Genomic DNA, 13,272 nt, shown 5'->3' with positions numbered 1-13,272 from the left:
GGAGGGTGCTCCTCTAACAGCCGTGAATGTCCCTGCTTTCCCATCTCTCCAGGGGAGGGATTTAGGGACCTCAGTATCAGTGGCGAGTTGTGGTTTTCCGCATCCTGGTTCTTCACCGGAATCACGTCCCCAAATGTCTTCCGCCGAATCTGGTGACCTTGAGAGGGTACAGTGTACTTGGCAGTGGAAATACAGCCATGAACAAGACAAAGTCCCTCTTCTCCTGAAGTGAGCTTCCTTTCCAGGGTATCTAGGAAGTGCTGTCTGTGAGAATATCCCAATACTTCCAGGCACAGCCCTGATCTCAGATTGGAGCTCCCTGGGGTGCAAGACCCTGAAAGGCCATCTAGTCAAGTTGGACCACAGTCAGATTGGTGGGGAGGGGCCCCTTCCTAGGGAGGGCTTCACAGAGCCCCCTCGCTGATGGAATGTAACTGTGGCCCACCCTACGCAGGGCCGTACATCCAGCCTGGGGCCTCAAGGCACAGTTTAGCGCATTTGTAACAGCTGACTTGTGTGAGGTCGTTACAGTGCCAGGAACTGTACTTAGACCCCGTAGCTGTTGTATCTAGAGAAGGTTCAACAGTTCTGTGGGGGAAATACTGTTATCATTTCATTTTACAGTTCAGAAAACACGGCCGAGCGAGGTGAGGTTAAGCTGCACACAGCCAGGGAGTGGTGGAGCCAAACTCAGAACCGGATCTGTTTGACTCCAAAGCCTGTCCTCTTAGTCGCTTAACCACCATGCCTGTGTTTCACCACCTGCGGCCCTGACCGCCCACATCAGAACCCCAGCTCGTGTTTAGTCATATCGTCATCCCCATATGCCTTTTTCTCTTGTTCCACAAGTTCTTGAGAAGAGTTCTCTCAGTCTGGTGTGGAGAGGGGTGTGTGTATTCTGAAGAAGTTCTCCCTCAGCCCCCTGACCCTTTGTCCGCTTTTCTTATTGATTTACAGGAGCTCTTTGTATATCGGGGACATTCCATTTATCATGTATGTTGCAAATGTTTTTCTCTCCCGGGATGATTGTGATACACCCACGTGCCCATCACCCTTGCTGAGAGCGACTGGCCCCCGGGGGACAGAGTGTACCCAGGTGTTAATGATGCAAGAGCTGGGCACAGGGAGGGGCAGAGCCTTAGAGACCTAGCTCTGCCCCCCACCACCACGTTCCACAGTCCCCTTGGCACGTGGCCTCACTGGGGTGTCTTGTGTGCCGTTGTTTCTCTGTCCGCCTCCCCTTCCCCCCGCCCCAGTGGCAGCTTGGTAGTCCATCCACACCCGTCTGGCATCCTCAGATTGTCTCTGCTTTACCTTATTCAGGAGAAGAGGCTGTTTCCTCAGTACCGCCTGCTCTTTGCAGACTTTATCTGAAAATCTCTTTTGTCAGAAAGAATTTGCAGGTGTCAAATTAATATTCTTGGCACTGGAGTAGAAATCCTCCCATTAGCTGGAGATCCAATGACTTGTTTTTAAGTGAAAATGCAACCCCAATTCAACAGCGCAGAATGCATGGCACGTGCACAGAGCTTCCTGCTGGACCCTGGTGGGAGGTGGGGCTGCTTCTTCCCCTGCCCGGAAGATGCCAGTTGTCGGCTGCCTCCCGAGCCTGCAGCTGCCGGGGCGGGCTCTGCCTGTGAGCCCCCAGAGGACAGGTCTTCTCCATGTTCCTGGTGGTGCGGCTGGCTCAGTTGCAGGGGGGTGGGGGGAGGGGTGGCTCGGTGATTCCTCATCCTCATCTTACTCTCAAGCACAACTTGCCTCCTAACCTGGATTTAAAATCCTCAGTGGGTGGGGGGAGGACTTCCCTGGCAGTCCAGTGGCCAAGACTCCTCGTTTCCACTGCAGGGGCTGTGGGTTCCATCCCTGGTCAGGGAACTAAGATGCCATGCGGCACAGCCAAAAAAAAAAAAAAAAAATCCTCAGGGGGTAATGGTGGGTACGTATCATTATACATGTGTCCAAACCCACTGAATGTACAACACCATGAGTGGACCCTCATGTCAGCTGTGGACTTCAGGGGATATTGATGTGTCAGCGTAGGTTCATCGATCGTAACAGATGCTCTGCCGTGGTGAGGAAGACTGATAAGGGGGAGGCTGTGCGCATGCAGGGGCAAGAGGTATGTGGGAAATCTCTGTACCTTCTGCTCAGTATTGCTGTGAACCTAAAACTTCTCAAAAAAATAAAATCTATTTTAAAGAAAGAAATATGTAGAATTAAAAATAAAAAGTCTCAGTCTCAGAAGAGACCTGGAAGGATGTCTGGTGCCCCTCCAAGGGAATGTAGCATCCCAGACAGCCAGCCACCAGACCTGAGCTCGAATCACAGGAGCTCTAACCCCTCCTCACCATGGACCATGGGCAAGAGCCTAACCGCTCCAGCCTGCGCAAAGGGCCATGATGTCTGGACATGCCTCATAGACCACTGTTTAAAGGGACAGAGTAAAGCTCCTGGTCCGATCCTGGCCCTTCCTAACAACCTGTGCATCACCCCAAGTTCTTCAGGGGAAATTGGCATTTCGCTCTGTTGAACTCTTCTGCCCAGGAGCAGGGCTTGTCCCCATTTGAGTCATCTTGTAAAGCTTCGAGGTCTTTTTTGTAGGTCTTATTCATTATGAAGTTTACTTTCAGTATTTAAAATTTTGTTGTGACTTTGAGGGGCACTCCTTTCCGGTAATATTTTTTCCCGAGTGACAGTGCAGCCCGGTGGCCAGGCTGTCCAGGAGTCTGGTCCTGACTCTGCCACTTAATAGTTGGTTGGGGGATTCCCTGGCAGTCCAGTTGGTTAGGACTCTGCGCTTCCACTGTAGGGGGCACAGGTTCTATCCCTAGTCGGGAACTTAGATCCCCCATGCCGCATGGTGGGGCCAAAAAAAAAAAAAGGTTGGTTGCCCTTGAGCAAATTACATAGCCTCTCTGAGCCCGCTTTTCTTATCTGAAAACCGAAAGTAATGGTGGAACCACCCACCCAGGTTGTTGTGAGGATTAAATGAGATCGAGAATGTCAAATGCTCAGCACAAGACGCAGCACATGTAAACACGTGGTAAACGTTAGCTCCTCCGACGCTGGTTATAATTTCTGTGAAAATGGCAGAGACACACACTGAAATCAGGAAGATGGGCTCCACGTTTGCCCCACGTCCTTCCTGCCTCAGTTTCAGCAGCAGAAGCTGGAATGGAAGCAGGTCTCTGTCCTGTTTCCCTGTCTGTCTCTAGGACCACACAGGCCCTTTGCAGATGTCCAGAGTAGGTGGGGCTGTTGGGGGTTCATCGTCCATTTCCAGGTCACAGAAAAACCAAGAGGAAGGCAGCAGGACCGGTACCCCATCCTGTGCTTTCTCCCCCTCTATCAGCAGCCCTGAGATAGCGCTGCCCAGAGCGGGGAGCCCATCGTCAGTGGGCTGTGTTGTAGTGTCGCCGGTGGAGGGGCTCCCAGCTGGCTGCCCCGGGTCCAAGGGAAGGAGGAGAAATGCCATCCGCAGCAGAGAACCTGCACTGGGGCCTCTCACTGCCACAGCTTCTTGCTGATTCCATTGAGATCCAGAGGGGCACACCTCCTGGGGCCACCAGAGGCAGCCTCCCAGAGGCTTCTCAACATCTCGGAGCTGGGGTGTCCCTAACACCTTAGAGCAGACATTCTCAATCAGTAGAAGTCCCCCCCTCTTTCCCCTCCCCTAGTTGCAAAGTAACTATGAAGAGAAATTGTGGATGGAAGTTTATGGCTTATGTGTTCAAATTCTAGAAAATTTGGAAGGTAGGTTAGTGAGGGCATTACTCATGGCAGTGGTAGAGTTTCTAACTCCGGAATCCACTAACTGCATGGAGAGTGTGGTCTGGCTGTCACACCCAGTGGGATATACAGCCATGACTAGGAGGCCAGAATAATGGGGGGATAGTTAGACGGGTCTAAGAAGTGATCTGGGGGCATCTACCAAAGGTACTTAAAGTCCCCCATGGGAGCAATGATGTACCCCAGTCCAGAGTAGCCCAGTGCCTTTCCTGTCCTCTACCCCATGGTACATCCCAGAAGTGTCCAGACCCGTGGGTGGGAGTGCAAGAGCTGCCCCGCCCTCTGCTGAGTCCTGAGGGAAGGGGGGGCCGTCAGCTCTTCTCTCTGGTGCGAGACTTGGCCCATCAACCCACTCTGTCTTGGGGCACTCGGACCCTCACCAGCAGGGGTGTTATCAGGGAACAGACACGACTATATTTGAGGGTGGTGGGCTTTGGGGGACAGGGAGAGGATTTCATTTGTTTTCATGGTCCAGATCCCAGGAGAAATGGAGCAGGAGATGTTCTCAAATCTCTCAAAAGAGAGAGCTCTGCGGGGCTACGCTGAGTCGCCCCAAAGAGAAACGGGCCGAGGCCGGTATAAGGGATGGGCAGAGTGGCTCTGGGATTGTGCTGTGACTGTTGCCACTGCGGCTGCTGACTGGAGGTCTGAGCCCAGTCCCCCGGCGCAGACTTGGGGCGAGGCTGCCTTTGGCTTCTTCTGCCTTGGGAAGCGGCAGCCATGCTGTCCCATCATGTCCCTTTCCCTCTCCATCCCTCATCCCACCCGGTCCACGAAAGCACTCCCTCAACTTTTCCTCTCCCCAGGAGCCCTTGTCACTATGGTCTGGTGGGGTCGGCCAGTTGGGCCCAGGGATTCATCTCTCTGCTGTAAAGGGATTTAGCTGGTGGCAACAGAGCCTTCCGCATTGGGGGAGGCCCCAAACCCAAGAGCTGTGCCCTGCGGGTGGTGGGGAGGCGCCAGTCCCTATGGGTTCCTCTTCTGACTCACGTTCCAGCATGACGGGCTGTGCTCTCCTGCCCTTGGGAAGGAGGGCCTTCTGTTGGAAATTGGCCATCCCTCAGCATCTGCCCCAGAAATGAGGGCTGCCACTTATTTAGAGGCCCCTGTAAGTGACAGCAGCTTAGAGAGCCAGTGATGGCCTGTCCGACGCCCCCAGCACTGGCATCCTTTGGAAACCGTGCTGGTTGCTGTGTGCCGGACGCCACGTGTCTGGGAGAAGGAGAGGCAGAAACCAGTTTATGGGGTAGTTGCGCTGGTCAGAGTGCATCGCATCTGTTGCCTTAAGGAATCTGCCTGGTGATCTTGGAGTGGTTTTCATTATCCCCAGTTTGACATAAGACGAAATTCAGGCGTGAGGACGATAACTTGCCCAAGGTCACACTGCCAGGAGCCAGAATTGGAAGTCAGCTCTGTCTGATTGCAGAACATCTAAAACCCCGCAGGTCTGACCTCGCTGCACAGCGGGAGTGCCGCCGGGATGGGGTGCGCTTTATTCTTCCGTCTGGACACACCTGACTTTGACCTGCCCCATCGGGCTGCCCTGGGGCTGCTCACCCACCCAGGGCCCCATCCAGAAGGAATGGGCCAGTGGCAGGGACGGCTGAGGGGCGGTGTGGAAGCAGCCTGGGTGGAGAGCAGGAGGACAGGCCTCTGCTCCACGCTGCCCACTCTCCCGTGGGACCGGGCAAGTCCACGGCATCTCCTCACCTCCATTTCCCTCCCTAAATTGAGGTTGGACTGGATTGTGTTAGTCCCTTCCAGCTCTGACTTTGTGTGGTCCTGACTCCACTGCCTGGAATACTAATGCGGCCTGCTCAAAAGTGGACAGTCTTCTGTAAGAATGGGGCTTGTTTTTCCTTCTCATATCCTTGCCTCAGTTTTTATTTCACTCCAATTTTCATTCCATCCACTCTCCAAAACAAACAAAAACAACCCCTCCACCACCCACCACCCCCCGCTTCAATTTCGAAGATTTCTTTATAGTCAGATCACACGATCAGGTCAGATGCCAGCCCGGAGAACCGAGGGGTGAGATGTCAGGGGCCAAGAACTTGCTTCCTCTCGCCGAGAGCCCACCTCACATGGAGAGATGAGCTGGGCCACAGCACAGACAGCCAGAACAAGGAAGGTGTGGACCCTCTCCTGCTGCAGCCTTCGGGGGGCTGGTCCACTCAGCTCTCCCTGGGGCTGACCCTGCGGCTTCCGTTGGAGGCTTTGGAGAGGAAATGAGAGGAGGGGAAGTAATGAGCAGGGAGAAAAGCTGTGGCCAGCAAGGCAGAGACACAGGGCTCTAGTCACAAGCCACAGGGACAGGTGGCCCCAGGCCCCCACGGCCCAGCAGAGGCACTGGCCGTCAGCGCTAGAGGTCCTGGGAGGTCTTCTGCAGTGAGCCCTTGACGCAGACGATTGCCGTGGAGGGGGCAGGGGAGAGGGGCGCGTGGTCTCAGTCCCAGAATTGAGCCTATGGGGAGGCCTGCTGCTCTCATCCTTCCACATCTCTGCACTGTGTGCTTTCACTGCCCCGCGTCAGCCTCCCTCAGGTAAGGGGGTACCCACAGTACTCGCCATCGGCCTCCATCACCTGCTCTAGGAAGGCAGGTTTGTGTGCCGGGAGGGTTTTCAGTCTTCATCTCTGTCTGGATTCCCTCCACTGATGGGCAAGTGAGGACCCAGAGCTGCACCGTAACTGGAGCACCTGAGTTGGGCAGGGGCCTCCTGGTGAAGGCGAGGGTGGACTGAGAAGGGCAGATGAGGGGAGGTTTGCTTTCCCGAAGTAGGGCTGGGCGGCACAGGAGGGAGTCCACAAAGGGGAGCTGGTTGCGAACCGTCTTACCCTGGACAGGGCTGGGGGCTCCCAGAGAGCCGAGCTACAGGCCGACTGGCCTCCAGGGATGAGCAGACCACCTGCCGCAGCCCATCTCTCCTTGAACTCAGGAAGTGATCAGTCACCTCACCTAGAAAGGTCAAAGTCCAACAACCCAACAGAAGTGCCCCAGGGAGCCACGCACACCAGGGCCACTGTCAGAATCCTCTGGAGCTTTAGTTTTTTAATAGGTAGGTTGTTTGTTTTGGCTGCACCGCGTCTTAGTTTCAGCATGAGGGATCTTCGTTGCAGCATGCAGGATCTTTAGTTGTGGCACACGGGCTTCTTAGTTGCAGTGGGCGCGTGGGATCTAGTTCCCCGACCAGGGATCGAACCCAGGCCCCTTCAATTGGGAGCGCAGAGTCTTACCCACTGGACCACCAGGGACCCCTCTCTGGAGCTTTTTAAAATCCGGCTGTTTGGGCCTCAGCACAGACCGCCTGAATTGTTCTCTGAGGTACAGCCTCGTGGCCTGGGTGCTGGTATTCTCCACAACCCGCAACGATTTTGATGCTTGTCTCTGGTTGAGAACAGATCAGCCTAAGATCCTATTGGGAGGCTAGGGGCCAGGCCCCTAGCTCTCAGCCCTGATGCCCTCTCTCCATAGCCCTTGTGGTGGTGGCCAGGTCAGGGGCCCTGTTTTTACCCGCACCCCCACCCCACTTGCAGCATCTTCAGAAGTCAAAATTTCTCCCAAGATGTGTGTCGATTTCTTCTCCTCCAGAGATGGCCAAAGCTGAATCAACTAAATTTCCCTGACATCTTCCTGTTGGCAGTTTGCAAGGCCCAGGGACGGGGCGGGGAGTTCTGGTTGCTAGAGATGCTGAGGACAGGAAGTGTACCTAACGCTCGCTCCACGCCAGACCTGTGCTGGGCATCACCCAGCAGGCGTGGTCTTAGTCCGTCTCCACAGCAGCCCCTCGAGGGTGCGTTCTGCTGTGTCCCCACTTTACTAAAGTGGAAACAGACTCAGGGAAGTGAAGTAACTAGGTCAGGATCTCGGCTTGATGCTCCGTGAATCCACGAGGCCTTATTTGTCACGTACGCCACCCACTCCTGCTCATCAAGGCCAGCCAGGTCCCCGTCTGTGTCATCATAGCACCCTATGCCCTCAGACCCTCTCACAGCCCTTGTCACACTCTATGAGGACAGAGGCTGTGTCCAGCACATAGGAGGTGCCCAGACACGTTTCATGAGCAAGTGAAGAGACGGGGTGGGGCAGGTGGTGAGCTGGCCCCACTGCGGCCTGCCCCACCCTCCTCCCTCCCTTGCTGGGGCCTGGTTCTGCCTCCTCGGACCAGAGCTGAGTGGCTTGCAAGCACGCTGAGATTAATTGGAGACCTGGTAGCGGGCAGGAGACCGGGCAGCCCCACACCGCTCTCCTGGTTGCCATGGACTGGTGCCCCGGAGACAGCGGCCCCTCGGCTCATTGCCTGGTAACTGAGCTATAACAGGGTGCGCGCTGCTCCCGAGCTGCCCGCAGCGTGGCCGGCCCCTTGCCTGTTCCCTGTCTGGCTCGTGGGGAGAATTTGCCTGCTGGAGGTGCACCTACCGGTCAGGGCCTCTGGGATGCAAGTGAGCGATGGCTGGCTTCAGCAGGAAGCCCTGGGAGTGGGAGAGAAGGGGTGGCGGGGGCGGGGGGGACTGGTCTCCAAGTTGTCTCACCCCAGGCTGGCCTTTCCCTCCTCTCCCCTCAGAGGGATGGAGGCTGGAAGGCTTTAGGCTGCCAGAACCCACACTGTGCTGTCACTGTGGAACTTAATAAGCAGTAGGTGCTGGCCTTTGGCATGTATGGCACATTTCAAACTTCACTAGAAGCAGAAGAGAAGGAAGAAAGAAAAGAAAGCAATCTTGATTCCTAAGGGCATGCTTCAAAGTCAGGCAACAAACCAAGATATAATCCTTTTTTTTTTTTTTAAGTTGATTTTGCTTTACCAAGCCATACAAGGCTTTAATCTGCGTAGTTTGCTCAGTGGGAAAATAGGTCTAAGCCTAAGCAGTCCTTCTCCCCCACCCCGAAATCTAAGTGTTCTTTTTGGCAGTGCTTTCCTTGCTTGTTGCAGAAGGCACGGCTGCAGGGCTGCGGGACCCGCCTCCCAAGAGTGCTGGGCATGGCCTGCTCTGACCCCGTTGCAGCGGAAAGCTTTTCTGGGAAAACCGCTCCCTCCTGGGCTGGGTTGCGCTGGGCCAGGCTGGAGCCTGGTCGCTGCTTCCTCCAGCCTAGGTTTGCTCTGTGCCCAGGGCAGGGGCTTCCAGCCCCAGTGCCGACTAGTGCCAGGTGCCGTCACCTAGAGCTCCATAGTTTGACTGCTGCGGGGCCTGTGGAGATCCTTTGACCTTCCCTCAGCTCCCCCAGGGGACCCTTCCTGGGGACGGCAGCCTGTGTTCCTAGAGTCAGTTCTCTGGCTGATTCCACCAGCCACAGAAGCCATTCTGTAGGTATCAGGAACTCAAGAGGCCTTGGCCTGCTGGGCTGTACCCACTGTGAAGGGAGGGGACAGGCTTCTGTGTGGAAGGAAGCAGAAGGCCCCAAGGCTTCCTGTGGATGCCTGGCCTCGGTGCCTCTTCATTTACTCTTAGCTCCAGTTCCCTAGAGTAAGGAGTGGCCTGACCTGATCCAGCTCTAGGCATGGCCCTGCAGCCCCACTGCTCTGGACAGAGGCATCAGATGGCAGTGGCCCGCAGACCTCAGCCTCCAGGACCTTCAGCCTGAATTCACCTCTCCCACCAGCCCGAGTGCATCACTTGGAAACACTCTTGCGGCCTCCTCCTGGCTGGAACTGGAAAGGGCCCACCCTGGAGATTTCCTTCCCTCCTCGTGGGACTGGAAGGCTGAGCCAGTTGACATCTGGGGCCTAATCAGCTGACCAGTGGCCTAGCCAAACTTTGGAGAAAGCTTCTTAGAGATAAGTGGGTAGAGAGATGGGAGGCTTTTCCAGCCATCCCCTTGGCAGAAGCTGTCCAGAAGCATCCATCTTCCATCTCCTGCCTGGCACTGCAGGTCAGTGAGAATCTATTCAGTATGTGCTGAGGGCTTCATCTGGGGCTTCATGTTCAAGAGTCTTGGTAGGAGGAGAGGACGGGCCTGCAAGCCTAGGGAAAGCCTTGACCTTGCAAAGCTCGGGGTCTCCAGCTATTCCCAAGGTGGCGAAGGACCAACAGGAACGCGTCGCGGAGAGGGGAGGGGGCCTTCCGCCCCGAGCGGTTTTCCAGGGCTGGTCTGTGGACAAGGTGTTGGGACAGAGAGCGCCTGGATGGACCAAAAAGGGAAGGAGGGAGCAGTCACCATCCGGGAGACTGTCCTTGGCCTACTGGAATGCAGGGGGTGACAGCCTGCCGTGGCCCATCCAGACAATGACTCCCTTCCCACACTGAACTGTGCCCTTAGCTGCTGTCAGGTCACCTCCTAGAAGGAAGGCCTTTCTCAGGAGTCCCGTGGCTTCCTTACTTTGCTCCCCAAGCCACGGAGGGTGTGACACCCCTTCCCCCTCACCTCTGCCACCTTCCCCTCAGAGTTGCTTTGTCAAATGTTTTCCTTACCCAGTTGCCACCGACCCTTTCACTTCATCGATGGCCAGCTCACTCGGGGACCAGGGACCAGCTGATGTGCCTTCCCCACCCCCCCCAGCCCGTTGCCATGGTGACGGCAGGCACTCCTCCTCCTGCAGAATATTGCTTTCTTGTAACCTTTTTCCCTCCCTCTCTTTCCCCCCTTCTTTCTCTCACACAGAAAGAAAGCACAAGTGTTTTATATTCATTCAGCGAAAAGCTGTGTAGTGCATACTAATTGGTGTGGCTTCCTCCTGCTTCTTTGAGCCTTTCCCGTCCTCAGAGCCAGGACCACAGGCCAGCGCAGGCATGGGCCCAGCCGGCCCGCTCTCTGGAAGGGGGACTGGCTCTGCGTTTCTAGAGGCCGAGCAGTGCGTTTATAGCTCTCAGCCTTTTGTCCAGGCCGTGAGCGTGATCAAGGCTGCTGAGATCACCGTGTCCTCCCCGAGCTTCCTGTCCTCAAGCCAAGGGCTGCGAGGTCTCCAGGGGAGTAGAGCACTAACACCCTGGCTGGCACAGAGACTCAAAGCCAGGTCCAGCTGGAGGGTGGCTCCTCTGTGGTCTCTGTTGCTCTGTCCCAGGCCCCCTGTTGGTGTTGCCCCCTGGAGCCTCTCCTCACTCCCCAGGCAGAGGCAGAGTCCCGGCCTCGGCCTGCATCAGGGTTGTGGTTCCGTAGCCTCAAGTCCAGCACCTGGACTGAGTGGTTTTGCTGCTTGGCTGGGGGAGAGCCAGTGGCTGGACTTGATGGGCCTCGGAACCAGGAGCGGCTCCCCGCCAGCTCCCCACTCTGCTCTTCAGGCAATTCCTTGCCCTCCATTTTGATAGCCCCTCTCAAGCCCCTTGCTCTGGAGGCTGAAGGTGATGATGGTGTGTTCTCTGACTCCCACTTAAAGGGGGCTCCCACTGTACGGGACAGGAAGGACGCTGTGTGTGCGCGCATGTGTGTGTGTACAGCAGACAGTGGGGCTGTCTGTTGGCTCTAGCCCCCTGGGGACCAGAGACAGATCTTGAGGCGTGGCCGGGATCACTGAAGGAACCTGTAGACGACATTTCCAGCTTTAATTGTACAATTGAAGTGTAATTTGCATTCATTTGCCATTTGGTGTTAAACTTTCTAAAATAAGAGAATTCAAAATGCGAAGTGAGAAATGAGAATTCAAAATGCAGCTTTGCTGGCTGTGCTCTCCAGTGGGGCAGGAGGAGGTGTACAGAGATGGGCGCTGCAGACTCTCTTTGGTGCAGAGATGAAATCTGAAGGCCTCGATGTGTGCGCCGCTGTTCCTGCCCAGTCCCTGATCCAGGGCCACTGACCAAGCTCGGCTGTGGCACCAAAAATCTCAGCACAGAAGTAGTACGTGAAGCATCTCCTGTAATCTTCACAACAACCTTGCAAGGACGAGTCCCCATTGGCACATATGAGGAAACTGAGCCCCCCATATCACCTGCAAAACCAAGTTCAGACCTGCCTCTTTGCCTGGGTCCTAGTTCTTTTTTTTTTTTTTTTTTTTTTTTGCGGTACGCGGGCCTCTCGCTGTTGTGGCCTCTGCTGTTGCAGAGCACAGGCTCCGGACGCGCAGGCTCAGCGACCATGGCTCACGGGCCCAGCCGCTTCGCGGCATGTGAGATCTTCCCGGACCAGGGCACGAACCCGTGTCCCCTGCATCGGCAGGTGGACTCTCAACCACTGCGCCACCAGGGAAGCCCCAGGGTCCTAGTTCTTGATGACCTGCTCCTGCCTGTGGCTTCTGCCTGATCTCTGCACCAGCCCCACACCCCACTCCGGAGCTGGGCCGAAGCCTAGTTTCCTGGAATGTGCCACAGGGTCTGGCCCTGTATCCATGAAAGGCTTCTGCTAGTTAAGAGAACGCTTTGCGTGCCTTCCTCTAACCCCTGGTTCCCAGGCAAACTGGGGCTCAGGTACTTTCGAAGCCTCCCAGCCCCCCTCAGGCCGAGCTGCTGGCTCCCGTTGCACAGGCGCTGCCTTATCAGTGCGTCAGGACCGCCCGTCTCCCCCAAGGTCACTCTGGTCCGAGGCAGGACCCAGTTCAGCCTTGCAGCCTTGCATCTCCTCCAACCAGCACAGGCCCCGGCAGTAGATGCTGGGGGATGGAGGGAGGGTTGTTCACTGGTCTACTGGTGATGTTCACTGGTCCAGGGTCAGGTGGCTGAAGAGCAGGGTCAAGATTGGAAGTCAGGGGGACTCCCATGGTGGCGCAGTGGTTAAGAATCCGCCTGCCAATGCAGGGGACATGGGTTCGAGCCCTGGTCCAGGAAGATCCCACATGCCGCGGAGCAGCTAAGCCCGTATGCCACAACTACTGAGCCTGCTCTCTAGAGCCCGCGAGCCACAACTACTGGGCCCACGTGCCACAACTACTGAAGCCCACGCGCCACAACTACTGAAGCCTGTGCGCCTAGAGCCTGTGCTCTGCAGCAAGAGAAGCCACATGATGAGAAGCCTGCGCGCCGCAACGAAGAGTAGCCCCCGCTTACTACAGCTAGAGAAAGCCTGGGCGCAGCAACAAAGACACAACACAGCCAAAAATAAAAGAAATATCCAATTCAGTGGGTTTTGGTATATATACAAGGTTCTGCAACCATCACCACTGTCTAACTCCAAAACATTTTCATCATCGTACAAACAGCCTGGGAGTAGCCTTATTTTGACTATAGTCACCACGTTCCATGGCTGGCCTGTCGAGCCACACACAGCCCACCCACCAGGGCCCGTCCGCCGGTGCTCTGCGTCACTTCCCCTGGTTCAGGACTGAAGCCCTTGGTTGCCGTGGTAGTTCTTGGCCTGGGCTCAGGCACAGTCATCCATCTATTGGATGGTGCCTGTTGGGCATCCACTGGGTGCTAGAGATAGTCTTGCGGGTACACATGTGCTAGGACAGGCACAGTCCCTCTTCAGAGCACAGAGATGAGTGGGGAGCAGAAAAGGGTGGGCAGCCCTGCCTGCAGTGTGGCAAGGGCTCTGCTGGAGGAGCTGGGACAGGTGAGTTACCGAGTTGCGCACACACACACACGCACACGCGCACACACACACACACAAACAGGGTGCC

General features: G+C 56.0%; 1 protein-coding gene across 2 annotated transcripts in view; it reads left to right on the top strand.

The window, feature by feature from the left end:
- The window catches only part of VAC14 (VAC14 component of PIKFYVE complex), a 94,450-nt gene that overhangs the window by 32,728 nt on the left and 48,450 nt on the right, over positions 1-13,272 (top strand). The window lies entirely within an intron of this gene.

The sequence above is a fragment of the Leucopleurus acutus genome (genome assembly GCF_964270905.1).
Source record: "Leucopleurus acutus genome assembly, chromosome: 20".
NCBI classification, from domain to species: domain Eukaryota; kingdom Metazoa; phylum Chordata; class Mammalia; order Artiodactyla; family Delphinidae; genus Leucopleurus; species Leucopleurus acutus.
Note: the sequence above shows the minus strand (reverse complement) of the source record. Positions and strands in the feature narration are given on the sequence as shown.